This window comes from Theropithecus gelada, chromosome 18, assembly GCF_003255815.1.
Source record: "Theropithecus gelada isolate Dixy chromosome 18, Tgel_1.0, whole genome shotgun sequence".
Classification (NCBI taxonomy): domain Eukaryota; kingdom Metazoa; phylum Chordata; class Mammalia; order Primates; family Cercopithecidae; genus Theropithecus; species Theropithecus gelada.
In genome coordinates, this window is record NC_037686.1 from 7,003,330 (window position 1) to 7,027,601 (window position 24,272).

The 24,272-nt window shown below is 44.1% G+C and overlaps 1 protein-coding gene across 3 annotated transcripts in view; it reads left to right on the forward strand.

Annotated features, from left to right (window-relative positions):
* The first annotated feature begins 1,537 nt into the window (after positions 1-1,537).
* Positions 1,538-24,272, forward strand: part of L3MBTL4 (L3MBTL4, histone methyl-lysine binding protein) — a 449,874-nt gene continuing 427,139 nt past the window's right edge. The window contains exons 1-2 of one of the 3 annotated variants that reach the window (XM_025365148.1): positions 2,285-2,509; positions 17,810-17,925. The gene's annotated coding sequence lies outside the window, so the exon portion shown is untranslated. Of the gene's footprint in view, positions 1,657-2,284; positions 2,510-17,809; positions 17,926-24,272 lie in introns of those variants that run through there. The other 2 variants (XM_025365149.1, XM_025365146.1) reach the window with 2 other exon arrangements.

Here is a 24,272-nt window from a genome sequence, read left to right on the forward strand (position 1 = left end):
TCCAATCTGGTGAGCAAGTATTCAGCCAAAGGTGGTACCTGCAGGAGTGCCCGTTGTCACAGAAATGCAACTCTGTAAGTCCTTAGTAGAATGTTAAAATGGGCTGGAACTGTGTATCAAATGTTTTCCTCTCGCTACTGAGGTCTTCTACTTCTTTCTTTTTCTCTGTCTCTCATATCTTTTTCTTTTCTTTTCTTTTTCTTTCTTCCTTTTTGAGATGGAGTTTCGCTCTGTTGCCCAGGCTGGAGTGCAGAGGTACTATCTCAGCTCACTGGAGTCTCCACCTCCGAGGTTCAAGCGATTCTCGTGTCTCAGCCTCCTGAGTAGCTGAGATTACAGGCGCCCACCACCACACCCGGCGGCTAATTTTCGTATTTGTAGTAGAGACAGGGTTTCACCATGTTGGCCAGGCTGGTCTCGAACTCTTGAGCTCAAGTGATCTGCCCTCTTCGGCCTCCCAAGGTGCTGGGATTACAGATGTGAGCCACCATACCTGGCTAATATATTTTTCTTAACTGACTAGAGCACAGAACACAAATCGTGTGTGTTTGCACTTACGAATTTCTATGATCATTGTTCCTAGTTTAAAAACTTCATTAGCAATGGGGTTTATATTTCTTTTTTCAGTAAGAACACGAAATTATGTTTCTACAATGCCCAGTCTCACCTAAAAAGCAAGTTTTCATTCTCGGTTTATGGTAGCCCATGACAAACCAAAAAGATCATTTTGGATGTTAATCCTGCTAAATTATTCAATTTCTTGCTGAAAGCAACAAACTAATACTTATTTTGTACCTACTAGCTATTATTTGCATACTAGGGTTTATACACAAGGCATCCTATGAAAGAACATTTCATTCAAAAGTCACAATACATAGTCTTCAATTGCCAGCTACCTTTATTTGTAAGCCAAAATAAATGATTTAATACAGTCCTCCCAAACCGGGCGACAATGCTTTGAGAAGGACCAAAGTTGGCCAGTAAGGCCATAAGTTCCATGAGGGCAGGATCTGCCCAGCTCCTGTTTCCTGCTCAATTCCAAGCAGTTAGAACAGGGTCAGCAAACACTTCTTGCCACTTGGAAAGAGTATTATTTTATTTGGAAATGGTATGCAGGTACGTGTGAGTAGCAAAGTCAAGAGCGGGAAAGGGGAATGGGGGAGGTTGCAAAATCGGAGCGAGCAGCCGGACTGAGAGGGATCCTGAGGAGAAAGCCTTCAGACGGTGAACCCCAAGAGCTGGGATGAAGCATGGGAGAGCTACTGGGACATCTCTGCGAGGAAGCAGACTGGCAGGCAGGAAGTAGACAAGATTTGGGGGAATCCTTCCAAGGGAACAAATACAGAGAAGGACGCATCTAAAAATCCAGCCACAGCCACCTCCTTCCCACGGGAAAGCCCCGACCTCGGCGGGCCCAGCGCCACCCGGTTCCCCGGGGAGTGGAACCCGGAGCGAGGCAGGTGCGGCGGGAGCATGCGCGCGGGGCGGGCAGGGGGCGGCTCCCGCGCCCCCACCCCGCGCGTGCACCCTCGCGCCCCTCCCGCCAGGCACCGCCGGGCAGCGGCGCCGCAGCCTGGGCTGGCGGAACCTCGCGCTCCGACTCGCCCCCCGCCTGTCACCCGGTTGGCGTTGCGGGCAGGCGCCGCTCCGCTGGGGGTAAGAAAGACGCCGCCGCCCGCGTGGGATGGTCGCAAGCCCGCGTGGGTGCCCACGGCCGCCGCCGCGCGGGGTGGCCCCAGTCCCCGGGCGGGTGGAGGGGCCTGCGCGACTCCGGCGGCGAGGGCCGGGCCGGGCCGGGCCGGTGGGGGCGGTGGCTGTTGGGAATAGCCCCAGTCCCGGCCCCAGGCTCTTTCTGTTTCTCTTTCGCAGCCAGGGCGCGCGCCGGGCTCCCCGCGAGAGGCGTTGCCTTACTTGTCGCTTACTTTGGACGGGCGCGGCCGCCGCAGAGCCCCGCGCCTCGAGCAGCCGCGAGGGCAGGGTCAGGGTGCCAGGCGCGGCTACCTGGGCGCCCTAGAGCCAGTGCAGCCCGGGGCCGGGGGAGAGGGACGGGACGGGACTCCCGAGGGCCCCAGCCAGTCCTCCAGCCACGGAGCGCCCGGCGGTGGGCATTTGGCTTTTGTTTCCTCTGGGGCCGACGGCCCCCGTCTGCCCGCATGACCCCCTCAGCCGACAAGTGTCCTGTACCCGGACAGACGAGCGCTACATCCCTCCGCCCGCTTTCTGCCCTTGTCCTTCTCTGCGAGTTCTGCCCAGCCTCGGGAGCGGGAGCCCAGGGAGTGCGCGCAGGGCGGGCGGGCGCCTGGCCAGCCTGGGACGGCGGCTCCCAGGCTCCTGCCACCGCCTGGAACTGCGGGGGGCGCCCCGGCCACAGTGGCCCTCGCCTGCTCTCCGGGTCTTCTTGGGCCAGCTTGGTCCCAGGTGGACGCGAGTCGAACTGGGCACACCTGGGCCAGCGCCGCAGTTACCTGCGGGATTGGTGAGAGCGTTTTCGCGAGGTCGAAAACTCCGGGTGGGTTTTGTCCCCTGCCTTTGATCTCCCTTAGTCACTGGTTAAAGTGCGAAGTGTGCTTTATTTTACATATGCCTTTAGAGGGACATTCTTAATGCACCAATGCCCCGAGGTGGAACTAAATAAAGGGAAGGCCTGGTCATTGTTACTGTTAAGACTGCTGTACTTAATAGCCAGAGGAAGGCAGCTGGTCACCACGACCCCCCTGGCCATTCCCATACTGAAGACTCCCTCTCACTTCATGCTTGTTTGGACTCCACTATGACTTGCTAGTGGCCCATCTTCTGGATCCCTCTGTTGGAGCTGTTTAGAAGACGGTTGTGGCAGGCTCCAGTTTCAGTCCTTGGCTGAAGTAAGTGTAGTGTGGCTCTTCTGTTTTCTAATCTCTGTCACCTGGAAGACGGTTGTGGCAGGCTCCAGTTTCAGTCCTTGGCTGAAATAAGTGTAGTGTGGCTCTTCTGTTTTCTAATCTCTGTCACCTAAAAAGGTTAAAGTGACAAACAGGTGGTGGGTACGGTAGAGTTGTTTTTGGTGCTTGGTAACATGAAAAACTTGGAATGCATTTAGCTCTTCGAAAGATGCTGAAACGGACAACTTCAGTTATTCCTTATGTTACTACAGAATTAGGAGAAATGGTTGAAAGAGGAGAGGTTTTTTTCTTGGAGTATCCAAAGGGATTGGATTTGACTACACTGACTTGGTGTGTAATGGTCGAGTAGGAAGGAAGATGAACATAACACTGCTATTAATTATGCTCTTAGATGTGAGGCCACATTGAGGATGCGATGCATGTAACCCTTGACTGCAGAATCACTTAGCACTTTGCTGCACAATATTGGGGTCACAAGAAATATTAAGCTTGGTTAACCTCTGCAGTGTGCTCTCACTCCATTTCCAAAGAAAGGGTATTGGTGGGAAGGTGATCTGGTGAAGACAGAGGTAAAGAAAGTGAAGGAACTGTGTTAACTTTCGCTTTTTAAAAAATTTATTTTTATTTTTTAGAGATAGGGTCTCACTGTGTCACCCAGGCTGAAGTGCAGTGGTACCATCATGGCTCACTGCAGCCTTGACCTCCTGGGCTCAAAGGATCCCCCCTCAGCCTATGGACTGGGAGGATAACTGTGCACCACCATGCCTGGCTAATTATCTAAATTTTTTTGTAGGGATGGAAACTCACTTAACTTTCACTTTAAAGAGAAGTAAGTTTGCATATTTGAAAGCTCATCATAAGAATCTTCGGTGCTCTGTATCATCTGTGTAACTTCACTGCAGTACCTGTGTGGTTTTATCTTAAACTACATTTCTTATTCCACTTTGGTGGTAATAAGCCTCTTTAGCTTAGCATGGGACTTGACACGTGGGTAAGTGCATGCTCAACAAATACTCGTAGGACTGAATCCATATATGAGCAGACAACTGCTGAACAGAGGCAGAAGGTGATAAAAAGCAGCAGTGAGGGAGATCAGGCTGACTGTGAAGGAAGATTTGCAGATGGAAAGCCCTGGAATTCTTCCTATGAAGAACAGGCCGACCTGAAAGCCACTTCCAGGAGGTTGTGTAGGAAGCACCAGCACCCAGTCTGACCAAGGAAGCAGAGGCCTTCACCCCTCCTTCCCCCATCACTCCTTCAAGTGGGTCAAGGTTTCCATTCTCCAGAGAGCTGAAGGAAGGTTTGAAAATCACCATTAGATAAGTGTTCATTCTTTCAGTTAATTATTTTAATTAAGAAAGAATGCTGCTGCTGGTGAAGTGGGGGCGTGAGCAGGAAAGGTAGGTTTGGTGGGCTGGAGGCAGGGTGGAAAGGATAAATTCCGTTTATACAACATTGGATTGAGAAAACCAAATACCGCATGTTCTCACAAGTGGGAACAAAATGATGAACACACATGGACACATAAAGGGGAACATCACACACTGGGGCTTATCAAAGGGTGGGAGGAGGGAGAGGATCAGGAAGAATAACTAATGGATACTAGGCTTAATACCTGGGTGATGAAATAATCTGTACAACAAACCCCCATGAAATGAGTTTACCTGTGTAACCAACCTGCACATGTAACCTAACTGAAAACAAAAGTTAAAACAATGCGTTTATCAAATTACTCTGCTAAAATATTATTTTAGGAATGCTTATATCATGTATTAATATATTATAGAAAATATATTTTGGTAAAAGCAAAATGGTTTTGCATTGCGAAAAACTAAACATATTCTTTGGCTCATCCTTAAACAACAGAAAACCATTGAATTGAAAACCATTGAAAACCCTGAAATGGCTTTTCACTGGAGAGAGAAACTCTGATGTTGGATCAGGGGAAAGCCAGTTAGGAAATACTCAGCGACTATGGGGGTGATCCTAAAAAGCGTGTGTTAGGGTGAATAAACTAGCACTGAGAGAAAAGAACAGTTCCATGACTATGGTCCATGCCCAGGAAAGGAGTCAGTGAGAGAAACTAAGAAGTAGTCTGAGGGGGAGGAAAACCAGGTGTCTCAGTCACAGGGAAGCCAGTGGAGAAATAAGGGAGGGAAGGCAGGGAACGGCATGGTAAGTCTTGTCAGTTGCCAATAAAAAAATAGGAACTGAGAAGATGTAGTTGAACTTGGCTAAAAAGAGGTGATCTCAGTGGTGACACATCAGTGCAAGCTGTGTGTAAATGTTTTGCTTTCTGTTTGAGGAATACAGATGTCCTCCTTTCATTCGAATAGCATTTTACACTTTACAGAACATTTCCATCTTGTAGCATTGGCAACAATATTTTGAGGATAGTTTATTATAGGAACATACCTCCAATTGAAGAAAACTATTTAGGTCCATTAAAAAAAAAAAACAACAATGCACTGTTTACTACAGTGAATAACAGCAAGCAGTATAAATATCAGCATCTTATACTTAAGCAAAATAAAGCAGAACAATGAAATTAGATGCTTGGAGGAAATGAAGCTTTTCAGTTCACTCATACACATATAATCTTTGTTTTAAGCATTTGCATGAATTTTTTAAAGGATAGTGCTTTAGGATAATTATCCGTATTTTATTTTGCAAATACAAACAATTTTTTTCCACGGTAGCAATGGAAAAGTGAAACCTTCACTGTGAGCCCATCAGAGTTGTCACAGCTCTGTTCCCTTGACCTATGTGAACCTTTTGGGGATGATGTCGCAGTAGCGGCGGCCCTGCTCAGTGTCACCTGGTGAACCTTCTTCATTTTGTGTTGATCTGAGCTCATATGGGAAACATTCTCTTAATGAGGCTGGAAGTAATGAGGCAAGCTCTGACAATGCTTATGTATCCCTCCTGAAGATGGATGTGAAATGATAAAAGTGTGGTTGCTGCCACAATTAATAATTGATTAATAAACTGTTTGAAAAGTATCAGGTGGGGACCTCAGGAGATGAACAGCAGTGCATGCATCTCATTTCTTTTCACTGTAACTAGCCAGAGAGAATGTGTTTAACTAGAGGGACAAATAGAGAGTACAACACTTTTACATTTTGGTATGTAAGCAAGTTATTCTGATAGCTTTTAAGGTGATCATGACAGGAGCTTTTTAGATTAAATCAGCATTGCTCCAGTCCTTTTTTTTTTTGAGTGAATTGAGGAACGTAGGGGTGAGGCATTTTTTTCGGGTATCCACTTTGTGTCACTTGTGTACTGTGTGTATGGGGGTGACTATGCAGACATGACGCCTGCCTTCATGGAGCTTGTAGTCCAGTGAGAGACAGGTAGCAACTAATCAGCCAAACATATGGAAGTACAGACTTTAAGTAACCCTGAAAAAGACCCACATGAGTGCCTAATGCAGATTTATGGGCCAGAAGAGGTGCCTGAGGATGAGTAGCTGCTAGCCAGGTGGGGAATGGAGGCAAAAGGAAGTTCAGGCAGAGAGAAGCCCCTGAGGCGGTTTGTAGGGAAAGAGCTTGGTGCCCTGGAGGAAGGAGAGAAGACCCCAGGCAGGAGGGCAGGGCCTGGGTGGGAAATGGCTGGAGGCCCCCGGAAGGCCTCGTTGAGGTCTGTGCAGCTTATTCAGACCGGTTAGGATACCATTGCAGGTGTCCAGTTGGGAGTCAGGGAGGTGACCTTGGGCTGGGGAGTGGGGCATGGAGGTGGGTAGAAGTGGAGGGACTTGAGTATTTTGGAGGTGTAATTTACAGAATTGCTGATGGGTTAGAGGGTAGGCAAACGGGGAGAATCCAGGATTACGCCTTTGATCTCTAGCACGAGAAGCGGAATGAATTTTGGAGATGGGGAAGACTGGGGAGCAGTGTGCCTGGTAACTTTGCTTGGATCATTTCCCCAGTGTGAGCCTTAGGGGAAACAGGTTATTTTTAAGGCGACAACTTGGTGTAGTTGTGGTGTGTGTCAGGCACTCAGCACTGTGCTAGGCAGATGGTTTTGGAGCTTAGCAAATGTGGGCTTTTCCCCTTTTCTGTGATGATGGGTTTTGATATTCTGCTTAGGCACTAGGCCTAATAGCCCTCCTGAATTTGAACTCCCAGTCTGTCTGTACATGGGCACATGCCCCCAAACACATGCAGTCTTAGAGTGTGCTATCAAGAGCCTCTGTGGTAACTTCTCAGTCCTGACCAGACGGTCTAAATTATTGGAGGTGCTGAATGGACCATTTTTATCTCATTTTCCCTGCAGCACGGAGCCCCAGCACTGATCCTGACATTGGGACCTTCCAAACTCCCGAAGGGTCAGTGGTTCTATAATTATGAGCCATTGCTTAATTTTCATCCTTTCTTCTTTTGTGAGTACTTCCCGGAGTGACAACATATAAAAAATAGTATTTGGTCATTATATGATGATTTATTTCTAAATAAAAATCAAGGACCAGATTAAGCCGCAATTCCAGGCCTGTATGGGATGTAAGTTAGTGCTGATGCCAATCAAAGCCCAGTTCATAGAAGAGCAGCTGTTTGACTCCTGGCTTTGATTTTCTAATCTGGTTACACCTGGTACACTCACTTGGTGCTGTGTGGCAAATGGGTTAAGATCTAAATCCAGGGCCAACAATTTGGATGTCGGAAGGAAAGTAATAGGGGAAGTAGGCAGACAGAAAAAAATTCAGAGTTCATTTGGTCTCACTTTTATTTTTATTTTCCTTACCTTTGAAAACTGGGCGAGCCTTGGCATGGTGGCTCACCCCCGTAACCTCAGAACTTTGAGGGGATGAGGAGGGTGGATTCCCTGAGGTCAGGAGTTCAAGACCAGCCTAGGTAACACAGCAAAACTCCGTCTCTACTAAAAATACAAAAATTACCTGGTGTGGCATGCCTATGATCCCAGCTACTCAGGAGGTAATTTTTGTAAAATTAACTTTAAAAAAGAAAACTGGACATAGGTACTTGTCTACTATAAGAAATAGTGAGAAAATCCCCTTCGTGCTTTGGAGGCAGTAGTGAGTGGTGAAGACTGCAGCAAACCGTGGATCTTATATGTTCTAACGGCGGTGGCCATTATTTTAAAAATAAACAAAACTGAAGTTGGAAATCTGCAGTTTTAAAAATGTGGAGTCTCTGTGTTTAAAAATGCTGCTTTAAATATCTTAGGATACTGCTAAGAGAAATAGAATACGTCTGCTGACCAGATGCAGTTTGTGGTCCACAATTTATAAGCTCTTCGCTGGTGGGGTCAGCTATATAATTATCTGGATGTGCTCTACTTTTAGTTAGATTGTTTTTCTTATTTACCATGAATGTGGAGTGTGCACAAACACACTGGCTTCTTGTGCTGCTGGTCCTGTCATTTCAGTGTGACTTGATTAAATCTGGGAGTCGGGAGTGGGAAGCTTGGCCAAGCCTGAGACTCTGTAAGCACATCCCGGTGCCAGGTTGAGAACAACGCAGACTTTATAAGACTTTCATTCATGTTTCTGTGAATGTTTTTTCACTGTGTTCCATTGTTTAAGTTGGCCTTTTTTACTCTTTGTCTAACGGTTTGTGCAACTCATGGACACCCTCCTTTTTGTGTGTTTGGAGGGGATGGTGTCTTCGTTCCCTGTGGGCTTATGTATATTTGTGTCTGCTTTTCTTGTGAAGTTTGCTCCTAAAAGGAGGCTCCAAGCCTCCTTCAAAGTGAACTATACAGGCCGGGCGCGGTGGCTCACGCCTGTAATCCCAGCACTTTGGGAGGCCGAGGCGGGTGGATCACGAAGTCAGGAGATGGAGACCATCCTGGCTAACACGGTGAAACCCTGTCTCTACTAAAAATAGAGACACTGCACTGTCTCTATTGTCGTGCCACTGCACTCCAGCCTGGGTGACAGAGCAAGACTCTGTCTCAAAAAAAAAAAAAAAAAAAAAAGAAAGACAGTGGACTATACATACTGTGTGCTTTCCTACCACGATGTGCTGTTGTCCACGATTGCTTTCTAAGGTGTAGAGTTTTACTTTTCCGTGTTCTCCAGAAAACTTGTTGGGTTGAGTAAGGGCTTTTTGCCATTTATTTCCAGAGCTTAGCAATTGTCTGGTACATGTTGGATGCCCAGTGAATAAAGGATGAGTGATTTTGTGTCAACTAGTGACAAGCTCATTCAGGAAAGAAATCTTACAAAATTCCTAACATTTTGGGATTCTGTGTATAGGCTTCTAAGACTTTGGGTTCTATTGAAAATTAAGCACTGACCTTTCAGCTGTTCATTTTATTATAATTATGGTCACATATCAAAGAAAGTACAAAGGCTCTACTCTTTGTTTTATGGCAAAGAATATCCTTTAATTCCCTATCATTATAGCCTTTAGTCCTGGCCTTTGACATCATAAAGGTGAATTATTAGAGATGCCAGCATAGTACTTCCAAATCTATATTTTATGCACGCAATTTCTGAGAATGGTTAGAACAAAGACTTTTTTTTCCCCTTTCTCTTCCAAAACTATAGCTTGCTGTAATTTTATTCCTAGTAGATATGTGACTGTTTCTGGACAGCTTCACACATGCAATTCAGCTTAGAAGAGGAATTGTTAAGGTTTACAGACCAAGAGCTCGAAGGAGCGTCCCCACTTGAGCAGTGCTGTGGTCTTTGTGTTTTGTGTGACTCGGTGATGCCCATCTATTTTATCGCAGTCGATCATTAGTAATCTTTAGGGCCATTTTATTCTTTTACTATGAGGACAAGGAGAATATAATTGTCTGTCTTTTCAGAACGGGCTTGCATCTGTGTCCAAAACAAACAATGCCCATCGCTGTGGAGTAAAGGGCGAGAGAACAAAGAAAGGAAGCTGTGAAGGGTACAGTTACACATTAATCACCGTGATGCGCAAAGTGCGAGGTTAGTAGGCACGGCTTTGAAGGCTTTACATTGCATTTATTTCCAAACAAATTGTCTTTCAAGATCCTAGAACTTTCAGCCCAGAGTAGCTGTAACTTCCACCCTAGGCCAGCTATGGCTTAGGAAGAGGCTTCTGATGTCCCACATTTAGCAACTTTGTAAGTAAAGTGTATAACTTTACTTACAAGTACAGTTTACAACTGTGTAAAAGTAGTTACACATTTGAATTCAGCATTTTTTGAATTTTAGGGAGTTTAAAAATAATCTCATCCAGGGTTTCTCAATCTTGGTACAGTTAACAGGAATTTGTTGTTTCGCATGCTGTCCCATGCCTTGTAGGATGGTAAGCAGCAGTCAGTGTTCCTTGCCTCACCTCACCAGGTATCTGTAGCACCTCCCACTCCTTAGTTGTGACAACAAAAACTATCTTCAGACACTTCTTCCTGTCCCCTGGGGAGGGTTGGAGGGGTAGAATCACCCCAAGTCATGAGCCGCTGATTTAATCCAGCCTGGTTTGCAGATGATACATCAGAGGTCCGTTGCATTTAGCGGTGTTTCCAGGCTCAGAAGTCACTGTGTCAGAATATGAATCAAAAAGCACATTATCTACATGGAGGGAACTTTATCAATTCAAAATGCCTTTTCTCTTGGAAAATGTTCTAATGATAGTAGATGGTCCCTGTTGATTCTTTCTTGCCATGATTGGCTAAGTACAAGTGTTGTGATTGTTAATCAAACTGTGGTGAAGACATAAAATTATTAATAGCAGTTTGAAGACGATTTTGCCTGCATTTATCCATCTGAGTAACGGCAGAGTTGGAGCTGTGACTTGGCCTTCCTCATCCGGTTCCAGTCCACGAGGTTTTCTATGATGTCATGTCAACCTTTTTTTCATAGCCAGGTTTTGCAATAAAGTTGCGTTCAGTAGCTTGGCGAATTTCATTCTAGAGTAATAATTAATACTTAGTGCGCTTGCACAGTTGGAAATTATGAAGCCAGTAATATAGACAGCGGGTAAGTAAGAGTACATTCATTTATTCCCTGAACGCTTACTTAGTGTGTACTTTGGCCAAGGCTGTGGTAGGTCATGGAATGTAAATGATATTAGGAGGACCACACAGACTGGACCTGTTCCAGGAAACTCACAACCATGGACAAATTCAAATTTGAGGCTTTTTTGCATGGCAGTACAGGAGACTCACTGGCTTATTAATGGGTTTATTCCTTCAGCTGCATTCCTCAATACCTGTGATGGGTGCTGGCAGGAGGTACTCAGACCTTTCTCCTTAGAAATGCCTTACTATTCACAGTGCCACTGGGAGGGGCTGGGAGAGCTGTTTAGCGGGTCCTCGGGCTCAGCCCCTGTGTTTAGTGGGTCCTCAGGCTCAGCCCCTGTGTTTAGCGGGCCCCCGGGCTCAGCCCCTGTGTTTAGCGGGTCCCCGGGCTCAGCCCCTGTGTTTTAGGCCCGGGCTCAGGGCCTGTGTGTAGCGGGTCGGCTCAGCCCCTGGGTTTAGCGGGCCCCCGGGCTCAGCCCCTGTGTTTAGCGGGTCCCCGGGCTCAGCCCCTGTGTTTTAGGCCCGGGCTCAGGGCCTGTGTGTAGCGGGTCGGCTCAGACCCTGGGTTTAGCGGGCCCCCGGGCTCAGCCCCTGTGTTTAGCGGGCCCCTGGGCTCAGGGCCTGTGTTTAGCGGGCCCCCGGGCTCAGGGCCTGTGTTTAGCAGGCCCCTGGGCTTAGCCCCTGTGTTTAGCGGGTCTCCGGGCTCAGCCCCTGTGTTTTAGGCCGGGGCTCAGCCCCTGTGTTTAGCGGGTCCCCGGGCTCAGGGCCTGTGTTTAGCGGGCCCCTGGGCTCAGCCCCTGTGTTTAGCGGGTCCCCGGGCTCAGCCCCTGTGTTTAGCGGGTCCTTGGACTCAGGCCCTGTGTTTAGCGGGGCCCGGGCTCAGCCCCTGTGTTTTAGGCCCGGGCTCAGCCCCTGTGTTTAGCGGGCCCCTGGGCTCAGGGCCTGTGTTTAGCAGGCGTTCAGGCTCAGCCCCTGGGTTTAGCAGGCCTTCAGGCTCGGGGCCTGTGCTGACACTGAAAGGGAGTAGTGTGCTTTCCAAAAGTTAGAGTGAGAATATCCTTGTCAAGGCCCTAAGTGACAGGCAGTATTGTTCTGCACCGCAGATGGCACCTCAGGAGATGTCTATGGGGGCCGCAGAGCGGCAGGCCGCCTGACCTTCATGCCAGCTTCTGGTTCTGTCAGCTGGCTCATATTGCGCTCCCTCCAGAGACCATGTGTTATGGACGAAGGAGAAGTGCAAGGTTTTAATAAGTGCCTTGCGGAGAAGAGCTATCTTCATGGTTATATTATTTCCCTATTGTTTACGTGGCCACTGCTGGCATAGGGCGCAAAAGAGAGATCTGTTTCACTTTTCGGAAATTGAAAAATCCCTGTCCTTGCCTTTGCGTGTCCTAGTTGAGTGTTATACTGAAAGTGAAGATCATAAATTCACCAAAACATGTATGCCTTAGTGGATGAGCATTAAAAAAGTTCTTCAAGTTTTCCCTAGCCTAAGTATTTAAACATGTCAGCAAAAATAAAAATAAATAGCTAACTGGGTGTGGTGGGTCCCACCTGTAATCCTGGCACTTTGGGAGGCTGAGGTGGGAGGATTGATTGAACCCAGGAGTTCAAGACCAGCCTGGGCAACATAGTGAGACTTCGTCTCTTCAAAAAAAAAAAAAAAAAAAATCCGAGCATGATGGCCTGTACCTGTAGTCTCAGCTACATGGGAGGTTAAGGCAGAAGGATCCCTTGAGCCCAGGAGGTTGAGGCAGCAGTGAGCCGTGTTTGAGCCAATTCACTCCAGCCTAGGTGACAGAATGAGACCCTATCTCAAACGAAAAACTAAAATGAAGAAAAAGAAATTGCTTGTAAATTATGTTGAGATTATTTAATTTACTGGCTGCCTTGACATTTTCCTGATTTTTATCCAGTTTCCTTCAAGGTTTCCATAATGAAGGTCTCCATAGTTAAATAAAAGCACAGGTCTAGCTTATCCTTCTGTAGGATGGCACTTTTCTACAGGCCACGAGCAGCTTCTTGGACTAAAAATAAGAAATTGAGCAGAACAGAACAGAAATAGAGCTTTTTGTCTTCGTTCCCAGAGCATAAATTTCCCTGCTTCCTTGCCAGGTATACAAATAAAAGCGTCAGTGAATGGCTTGGGGTACACCTGTCCCCTATGCTCCTTTTTCACTTGCTTGTTAAACCTAATATGGAAAGAACCAAGATGGAAGGACGTTCCTGAGGTTCTATGGATCAGGGGTTTCAACTTAATCAGACTCTTTTAAAGAATCACTTCAACAGCTTTTGGGGGAACAGGTGGTTTTTGTTACATGGGTAAGTTCTTTAGTGGTGATTTGTGAGGTTTTGGTGCACCCATCACCTGAGCAGTGTACACTGTACCCAATGTGTAGTCTTTTATCCTCCACCCTCTTCCCATCCTTCCCTGTTAGTCCCCAAAGTCCATTGTATCATTCTTATGCCTTTGTGTCCTCATAGCTCATCTCTCAGAAGTGAGAATATTTGATGTTTGGTTTTCCATTCCTGAGTTACTTCACTTAGAATAATGGCCTCCAGCTGCATCCAAGTTGCGGCAAAGCCCCTTATTTCGTGTTGTTTTATGGCTGAGTAGTAGTCCGTGGTATATGTATGCCACATTTTCTTTATCCACTTGTTGGCTGATGGGCATTTAGGTTGGTTCCATATTTTTGCAATTGTGAGTTGTGCTGCTATAAACATGCATGTGCATGTGGCTTTGTCATATAATGACTTCTTTTCCTTTGGATAGATACCCAGTAGTGGGATTGCTGGATCGAGTGGTAGTTTTAGTGTTTTGATAACAAATATTTGTAACATTTCTCTGAGTATCCTGAAATGAAATTAACAGGTAAATAACTTACCTATACATACTGTCAGAAAAGTGAATATAATGTGCATAAATAATACAATGGAAAAATATATGTAATTTATGATAAAATGATATGCACTTCAAAATGTTTGGACATGACTAACCTAGAGAATAAAATCAAGTAGTTGGATGCTTGTACCTGCATCCAATATATAGATTGCATCCAATATAATAGATTATAATAGATTCACCGTGAAGGTGACCAGTGAAAATACTTCATTGGTGGACTATGTCGGGGAGGGAGAGTCATTGAACAGCATTGGGTTCCATGATATCTTTCTGAAATGGTGAACAGTATTTGCAAGTTCTGCACAAAACAAAGTAAAGCCTTTACTCAATATATACAGAGTTGCATTCCTGGGAGAGACAGGAATTAGTTAAATATGCAAAAATACTTTTTGATGATATGTAAAATGGAAGTAGGTTTAAGGTTTAGAGAAGCATAAATAGATTTTTCATACACATAAATGTCAAGTGAGTTGCTCCAGCTGTGCAAAAGGCAAGATGATATTTTGCTGTGAAGAACTGTCCCACATGTGGGAATTCTAGCAGCATTGGCCCTGTGTCCCTTAAATGCCACTCAAGAAACCCCACACATATTTTAAAAAATTCCCCTGGGGGTGACCTACTTCCCCCTTCTTTCCTACCTCTGCCTCTGTTGAGCACTACTGGTTTGATAAATAAATAAATTCTACTGATTATTTGCAGTGATGAGAGATAGAGGGTTTGCTGAAGGGCAAGTTACTTTTGCTCAGAGTTTAGAATAATCAATGATTCTTTCCCTTTAAGATTATTATTTTTTATAAATTAACCTTTTATTCTGTAAGAATTCTGACATTCAAACGTTATCGTCTTAATTCTTCTAAAACTTCAGCCTTGCAAGGAAAATATGAATGGATATTCCATTTTTCGGTGAATGACTAAGCAATACTTAGTCTAAATTGGTCACAGTCAGTTTAATCACTAGTGATTAAATTTCTGATTTGTGTACTTTATGTTCAAACCTTGTTCTGTATGGCAACAGAGGTTAAACCTTTTGTTTTTAGCTTTAAGTGAGTAAATTGTCTGAAGTTGGAATGGGCTGCCTTGTAGATAGATTTTGTAGAATAGAGAAAGGTGTGCAACTGTGTGACCACTTGTATGGATATCATATAATATTTGATTGTGTATAAAGAGTTGAACTTGTTATTTAAGACTGAGTTATATTTTATTAAATCATAGATGCTTATATTATTCCTAGAAGGCCAGAATAATTTATTAGAATTGTAAGGGGACTTAGAAACTTTCTATCTTAACTTTCTGGCCAACACAGGAATCATTTCAACATTGTCTTTGAGAGATGGCAGTGTAGATTGTGCAATGAATTTAAACAATATTTTTAATAGTGAAACATCAGTGGAATAAATATGTATAGCTCCCCAAAGTAGTTATTTTGAAGAGATAAAAATAATCTGAATATATACACTCTGGAATTTTGTTTTAAAGAAAGTTCTGTTTAGACATTTTATGACTCTATGCTGCTGCAGGTATTGGTCATTATGAGAAAAACAGGTAACAGAAATTCATGTCTTACCTGCCTAGGCTTACTGCCACTTGAAGCCATGGGCTTAGAGAAATATAATACTAGCTTGAAAATTATGTTTCCGCTTTCTTATTCCACAGCAGCTTCTCATTGTGGAGGTTTGGACTGAGGTCATAGCGGCCCCTTGATGGCGCTGCGCCCCTGGTTCTGGTTCTGGAGCTCTTCTGCACCCTTGCTCTACTGCACCCTTGCACACCACACACTTGCCTGTACATTCTGATTGCCTCTGTGCCCACGTTAGCCTGGTCTTGGTGATGCTGGAGGTGGCAACACATGGTATGTGGGGATGCTTTTCAAAAATTAGAGCCGCCTTGTGGGTGTGCACAGGGTGCACTTTCCCTACTGACTCTCACCTTTACAAAGTGAGTGCCTTATTATCCTAGAGAAAATTAGTTGTAGTATGAGACTTACCCATATATCATTTGGCTGTAATACACTAGTCCTCATGTGCTTTTTCCTCACTTGAACTTTACCTCTTATAAGCTGTACTTTGCATTCTATAAGCTGTCTTCTTGCCCAGTGTATATTTTTCCGTGTGCACTTTTTGTGGTTTGGGAAGAGGGTGAGGGTGTGATTGGATTCCAGTACATTCTTACAGTTTGAATATGCTGTAAGGAGCAACAAGGACTCAAATTTCCACAAGGTAGTATTTTAATGGTTTTTGACAACTAGTCAAAATTCAGAGTCTGCAGCGTTCCATATAAAATTAATATGTGGCGATATCTATAAATGGTGCTTATAAGGTCTAAAAATTAGTATGTGCCATGTGTTGTTATTAAACACCCACACATCCTCATACGAATACGATCATTTTATTATTGATTTGGTAGTCATTATTGCCAGTGAGATATATAAAGGCATATTCCTCTTAAATTCAATTTGCTTGCCACTGTATAATTAGAGCCAGATGTAATGTCAGATTGTGTTTAAAGGGTAGGTAGGGCATGTGGTTTTATGAAGTCTTTTGCTAATGATGGGAGATGGAAGTGTGAGCAGATGGCAGCATCAGGTAGCTCAGGACAATGTCCCGCTCCAGGAGTGCACATTGAGGACACCTTGTGAGTCTCAACTTCGACACTCAGCAGTGCCCAAGAAGAGAACACAAGAGTCAGGTTTTGCCTCAGTTGCTGTCTGCTTTGCTTGCGGTCAGCACCTGAGGCCTGTAACAGGTGGCTTATCTCTCTCTGAACCTCTCTGTAGATTACAGTTCCCAGGGGATGTGCCTTGCTTCATTTCAGGAGTGAGCATGAAGCCGTTTTCTTGATTACTGCTTGTATGAGCAGAGCTTTTGGGATGCCTCCTAAGTAGTTTACAAAAACCTGGGCCAGGCACGGTGGCTCATGCCTGTAATCCCAACAGTTTGGGAGGCCAAGACAGGTAGATTGCTTGAGTCCAGGAATTTGAGACCAGTCTGGGAAACACGTTGAAATCCTGTCTCTACTAAAAATACAAAAAAATTAACCTGACGTGGTGTCATGCGCTTGTAGTCCCAGCTATTTGGGAGGCTGAAGTGGGAGGATCACCTGAGCCCAGGAGGTTGAGGTTACAGTGAGCCATGTTCGCGCCACTGCACTCCAGCCTGGATGACAAAGTAAGACCTTGTCTCCAAAACAAAACAAACCTAACCCATAGATTTTTGATCACTCTTCTTCAATATAACCCCTGGACTTTCTGTCACTTTTTTTGTCTCTTATTTCACTCTGTGTCTACAGGATAAGTGTAGAAATACCCAGGAAAAGTGCATTCAATAGTTTATCAGCTAATTTGGGTTTACACTTAAACCAGATGCAAAGGAAAGGGAGGAGATTGGCATATTAAATTGTTTTAGTTTTAGAAAACTTATCAACAGTGTAATTGTTCATACATTTAACATGAAACAACTTTTCAAGGTCATGATGCAGAACGTCCTAACTTTAAATTTTCTACCACATTTCTCTCTTTTTTTTGAGACAGAGTCTCGCTCTGTCACCCAGGCTGGAGTGCAGTGGCACGATCTTGGCTCACTGCAAGCTCCGCCTCCTGGGTTCATGCCATTCTTCTGCCTCAGCCTGCCAAGTAACTGGGACTACAGGTGCTCGCCTCCATGCCTGGCTAATGTTTTTTATTTTTATTTTTTTAATAGAGACGGGGTTTCACTGTATTAGCCAGGATGGTCTCTATCTCCTGACCTCGTGATCTGCCTGCTTCGGCCTCCCAAAGTGCTGGGATTACAGGTGTGAGCCACTGCACCCAGCCTCTACCACATTTCTTTACAGCACTATATTAGATGTATTTGTAAAAGCTTGTTTTATATTCCTGTATCACTTAATACTTATAGAAATTAATGTAGATTTCAGTTCTTCCTCTTTTGTTTTAAACATGTCCTGATATTGCTACACAGTGATTTCCCAAGGTCAGAGTTATTAGTGGTGGTTAACTCCTAGCTATCAGTTTTAAAGATTTCTGTGTTTGTTTTTATTTAAGAAAATTGTAATTGACTAAAACCATTGTGTTTTTCAGATAATCAAAAACTCAGAATTTCTGTAATAGAAGAAATGGTTGGGGAAGGAGCCAAAATTATTGGTATTCTGAATATTTCATTATATCATATAGAGACTATGAAGGGTCTTATTAAGGTTAGCTGAACAAAATGTACTCTGTTAATTCTCCATTAGCTATATTACCTAAAATAATTAGAGTTTGCTATTTTCTAAGATGTAAGTATAGCCGACACTTGGCATTTTGCTAGCTTTTGGGAAGATGGGAACTGCTGAATGTTCTTTGCTAAATTATATGTAGTCAATCGAAATTAAAATGAACTGGAAATCAATGGTTATGGCTGAGAATTAAGATGCAGTTAATATACCTTCAAGAACAAAGCCACGTATACAGTTAGGTGCCACTGTTTCCTTTTCCTTTTTCTTTCTTTTTTTTGAGGTGGAGTCTCGCTCTGCACCTAGGCTAGAGTGCAGTGGCTCGATCTCGGCTCACTGCAACCTCCGCTTCCAGGGTTCAGGCGATTCTCCTGCCTCAGCCTCCGAGTAGCTGGGACTACAGGCATGCACCACCACACTTGGGTAATTTTTGTATTTTTAGTAGAGACAGGGTTTCACCATATTGGTCAGGCTGGTGTTGAACGCCTGACATTGTGATCTGCCTGCCTCGGCCTTCCAAAGTGCTGGGATTATAGACGTAAGCCACCACGCCCAGCTTCCTTTTTCTTTCAAAGGTTTGGCTTAGTGTAAATAAAATATAAAGAGGTTTAATGTGGCTTTATTTAGATCTAGCCAGATTAAAAATAAATAGGAAAAGTACATTAGAAATCAGTTTGAGGTGATGTGTTTTAATATGTTTGGTGTGTTATTGAAACATATCTTCTAACCCACCAGCAGAAAGCAGCTGGTTGTTTTAGGATTGCTGAACAAACACTGGGGTGCTCCCTTAGGGTCCTCAGAGGCTGGCTTCTGGGTCTGGCAGATACCCTGAGTAGGTAAAGTGGCCTTAGGATGGGAAGGAGTGGTGGGCTTGTGGTGCCCGGGGCACATGTCTTTAGGGCCTCTGCAATGGATTGGTGCTCTTTGGGAGTTTGAGTCCTCTGTTCTTTTTTTTCCCCCCCAAACAGAAGTCTGAAATCCAGTTAAAAAATATGTGTGTGTAATTTCCTGGGTTTTGGAATAGTGTGAGGCACAATAAAAACATCTATAGGCTGAATGGGGCAAGGATTGCCAGCCTGAGACTTCTGGCGTATGCTTTTACCAAAAGCAAGAAGGCGAGGAGGTCAGACGGAGGAAAGGACTGTTTCAGAGCTTTTATCCTTTCTTTGCCTCTGTGATGTGCAAAGAACAGATTATGAGCTCAGCTCCCCAGAGAGGCCCTAAGCCTGACGTGATCCCAGGCAGCCCTTGTCCTTGCTGTTGGCATTCTGAACCCAGGATGGGATCATACTCCGCTCAGCACCTGGTTGCAAGCAGTACACCTCCACCTGCAGATGAGTGTGCTATCCAGCATTCCGTTGTCTTAACCTGCCACAGACCATTCATTACAGAGCCACTTCTCCCTCTCCTGTCCTCTGACCTCTTAACACTAAGTATCTGAAGTAGAGGCGTCCACATTCGGGGCTGTTTTCTATACCATTAAAACTAAATGTGAGCTTATAGAGAGTTGCCAACTTATTCTTTTTGTTTTTGGAGTCAGGTCTTGCTCTGTCGCACAGGCTGGAGTGCAGTGGCGCCCGTCATAGCTCACTGCAGCCTTGAGAGAGTTGCCAACTTTTAATTTTCCATGTGCAGACAAAAAACAAACAAGCGACCATTTATTACTTACCCTTAAGAAGATCACCTTAACAACAAAAATGTAAGAGGGAAACTATCTCAGAATAATGGATGTTTCTTTCCAAGAAAGGGCAGGTGGCAATGTTTAGTGAATGGACACAGCGAAAAGGAGGGGTTACTATGGAACTTCTCAGATGTAAGAATTTTTTTTATCTTTTTCTTTTTAAATTTTTCTTTGAGACAGGGTCTTGCTCTGTCACCCAGGCTGGAGTGTAGTGGTGCCATCATAGCTCACTACAGCCTTGACTTCCTGGGCTCAAGCATTCCTCTCATCTCAGCCTCTCAAGTAGCAAACCACCATGCTTGGCTAATTTTTGATTTTTTTTGGTCTCATTATGTTGCTCAGGATGGTCTCAAACTCCTAAGCTCAGGCGATCCTCATTCCTCGGCCTCCCAAAGTGCTGGGATTACAGGCATGAGCCACCGTGCCTAGCCTGAAAAATGTTGATATAGATTTTATAATGATTTTTAAGATACCACACTGTGAACAGTTGTTTTCTTGATAGAGATTTTTCAATTTGGGCTCTTCGGACAGTGATATTTGAAATAAAGGTTGGATTATGGATTGTCCTGGTACTTCGATTTTTTAAATAAGAACTATTAACAAAACAAGTTACACATAGCTATAGACAAAAAAGGACAACAGTTAACATTAGTTTTCTCAGATTGTTATACTCAGCATAATATAGGCTGCTTGTAGCTCTTAATCGTTTTCTAAATAAGATAATGTGCTTATTTACTTTCTTTTTCTGTGAACTCTGCGGAGAAGTACATTTACTGTTTTTAATGCTTGTCCCCTGGTCTCGTGCATTGCATGCTCAAGATGTGACATGCACACTCTGTGCATCGGTCCTTCTGTCTGCTCAGTGCGGCCGCTTGCTGCACTCCTTTCCTCTCTGTCTTTGGTGTCTCAGTTCATCTGCATTTCATCGTAGTGTGTATATTTGGCTTCTCTACTCATGCTTCATCAGCATTTTTTGCTTAGTTTCTCAGAATTCCTAAACATCTATTTTTACACTTAAAACGCTTACTTGTTTGACTGAATAAAGAAACATTAAAAAAGTCCTGCCTAGCTTTAACTCCTTGGTTAGCCTTTTGTAGCTGTGTGAATGGCGGTAACTTAGTTAACAATGTGCCTCAGTTCCCTGTAGAAGAGGGTTGTTTTGAGGATCAAATGACTTTGTAAGCATAAAATATTTAGAACATAGTATGAAGATAGCTGTTGTTAAGTAACTGTCAGAAAGTGATTGTCAGTTGTTAGAAACACTTTTATGGATGGCAATATTGCCCCAATGGGTGATATAGTTAGTAACACATTGCAGAAACCATGTGCTTATTTCCCAGAAGAATAAATGAGCCATACTGAGAGGTACATTCTTTTCTTAGGAAGAACAATGCCACTGATGCCTTTGCCTGTCCACGTCCCAGGAATGGTTTCCACATGGTCACACACGATGCTTCCTTACTAGTTGCTGAAGCCTGCACACAAAATGCATACCCTCTTGAACCTTATTTGTAGAGAGAACAATTTGGACTATTCTGGGTGGTTCAAGAGGTGCCAAGCACAGGCCAAACACTTTCCAACCTGGTGGGTGGTAGCAGATGAGGCTCCTGGTGTCTGGGCTGCAGAAGGGGCTGTGCCATCTCTGCCAGGGGCACCTCCCACTGGGAGCCGAAGGTCCTGCATGGTCAGTCTAACACTGTGTAATCAAGAAGTCAGACTGGTCTACGTGATGGGGGTTCCTAGGAGCTTTGGATTACCCATGGGCTGTACAGTTACTGTTTGTGCATTGTTTGAATGATATTAAAAGAATGATTTAATCTTTATAAGAAGAGCCCTGTTTCAATCTTCATTTGGGAGATCTTTCTCATGACTGAATACTTAAATACAGAAAATTCAGTTTCAGAATGTGAGCTAGCTTCATTTCCTAGAATAAGACTAAAATAGTATTTTCTTTCTTATATTTTTCTCACCTATACTGGCCATGCAAACATTTTCTTTCTCAATTCATATGGATTAGATTTTTTTTTAACCCTGGATGGAAGAAAACACAGATTAAGATGCATTGTGAATATGACAGTGTTAATACTAGAAGTGCTTCGGTTGACGTCTTGGTCTTGCTTATTTTAAGACATTGGAAAAGAATCATTTTACAATGTTTTGTTCTTTTCTACATCTTTATTGTAGATAGTATCCATGGGAGTTAAATTATAAAGTGATCAAAACGAAATTGAGTGTAGAACACCCATGTAATATGGTAGTGTATTTAGCTGTTGTGGAGCAAAAATGCTAGCTGCATCTCCATTTTTGCAGTGTTTAATTGTGAATTTACTCCTCCCAAAGTGAAAGTTACCTCAACTTTTCAAACTCTGCTGCTACTAATCATATTATCTGAGACGATGATTAAAATTAATACATCATATGGCAGTGCCTATTTTTAGGACCGAGAACAGTAAGTTGGGTATTTAGGTATATATTTTGTGTCAGACACATCATTTTAGTTAGTAATACACTTTTAAAATAAAAGATGAAGTTTCCCTTCCTCTTTTTCCCCCCCCTTTGTATGTCAGTAAAAGGGGGCAATTATTTTGGCCATCTTTGCCAGGAGAAGCCAGAACATTTGGTGAAGTAGGTGGAAAGGAAAGCAGAATGGGATGGATAGGGGTAGGACTGATGGGCAGCTGTCCTGCTGCTGTGTGATGGGAGAAACGAGGCTGTGGGTTCATGGATAATGATCGTTTGCCCACATTAAAGGTGGTCCTGGACATAATAGTCTCATATGTATATATAATATTTTGAGACAGGGTCTCACTTTGTTGCCCAGGGTGATGTGCAGTGGTGCCATTATGGCTCAATGCAGCCTCAACTTCCTGGCCTCAAGTGGTCCTCCTGCCTCTGAAGGTGTTGGGATGACAGGTGTGAGCCACTGCACTCAGCCTCATGATATTTTACGAAGTAACAGAACAAGATATTAGGGAAAGACATCTACATGTATGTCAAGGTATTGAGAATCATTAAATTTCTAAAGAAAGATTTATATTCTTTTGTGTATTGAAGGGAGGATAAATTTATTTTCATGAGATTACATTTGTAAACTGCAAGCGAATGATCTTTCCCTCTATCTCATATAGTCCCATGGATGTGTGCTGAAGAAAGTTAAAAATAGTCTTGTATGGGAGAATTGAGGACAGTTTATTCTTGGTGGTGAGGTGGGATCTTTTTTTTTAGGGGTTGTTTTTTGCTTTTAGTAGATTTATAAAATTTATGTATAGTAGCATTATTTCAAATTAAATCATGCAGCATTTGGTGTATAATGCCTAGTTTCTTTATTCCACAAATAATTATTGGGTGCCTGGCGTGTGTCAGGCATTGCTGTAGGTGTTTGTGTACATCAGTAAGCAAAACAGGTGAAGCTCCTTCGTGAGGCTTATGTCCTGATGGGGGAGAGGACGTCAATAAGCAAGAAACATAACAAACAGGTAAATAATTTATCATTTTCTTTCCTTTTCTTTTATTATTTATTATTTTGTTTTTTGAGATAGAGTCTTGCTCTGTCTCCCAGGCTGGAGTGCAGTGGCACAATCTTGGCTCACTGTAACCTCCACCTCCTGGGTTCAAGCGATTCTTCTGCCTCAGCTTCCCACGTAGCTGGGATTACAGGTGTGCACCACCACACTCAGCTAATTTTTGTATTTTTAATAGAGACCAGGTTTCATCATATTGGCTCGGCTGGTCTCGAACTCCTGACCTCATGTGATCTGCCCACCTTGGTCTCCCAAAGTGCTGGGATTACAGACGTGAGTCACCACACCTGGCCATATTTATCATTTTAAAAGGTGATAAATGTTATGGAAAAGCAAAAGTAACATAGAGTAAAGGTAGTGACAGCACTGGGCTGGGCGCAGACTGTTGTGTTGAAAGGGTAGTCACAAGGAAAGGGGAGTAATGTGGATGGTGTCTGGGGAAAGACTTCCAGACAGAAGGAGCAGCTAGAATGGACCTGAGGCCGAGGGTGTGGGCTTGGTTGAGGGACAGTAAGGAGACCCATGTGAGCAAGGGGAGAGCAGAAAGTGGTGAGGGAGGAGAGGTAATGGAGTGCTTGGTAGCCAAGTGAGGGCTCCATGTTCATTGGGACAGGGGCGCCCTGGCAGGAGTCAGGCAGAGGGTTGACAGGGATGGACCTAAGCTTTATGATTATTACTGGCTGTGGAGGCCAAGGGACACCTGCTAGGAAGGTCATGATCACAATCCAGGTGGGAGATGATGTAGCTCCAACCAGGGTGGTAGCAGGGTCTGTGGTGAGAAGTGGCTGTATTCTAGATTTATTTTAGAAGGAGGGCCAGTGGGATTCCCTGATTGATTGGCTATGGAGGAGAGAGGAGTCCCCCATGGCTCCAAGGTGTTTGGCTTAAGCGACTGTCCTGAGAGTGTTGCTGCCTGAGACAGATAGTTTTGGGTGGAGAACAATGTGAGTAAGCCTGCGGAAAGTGCTTAGAACAGGTCTGCATGCGGTTGCTACTCAATAAATGTTAGCTTCGAGCATTAGCATTAGTTGTCAGAGCATTGTGGGCTTTCATTTCAAGCTTATTTCTGATCCTCTCCCTGTGTTGCCACTCGTGCTCCCTGTGAGAGTCAGGTGGCATAGAACACA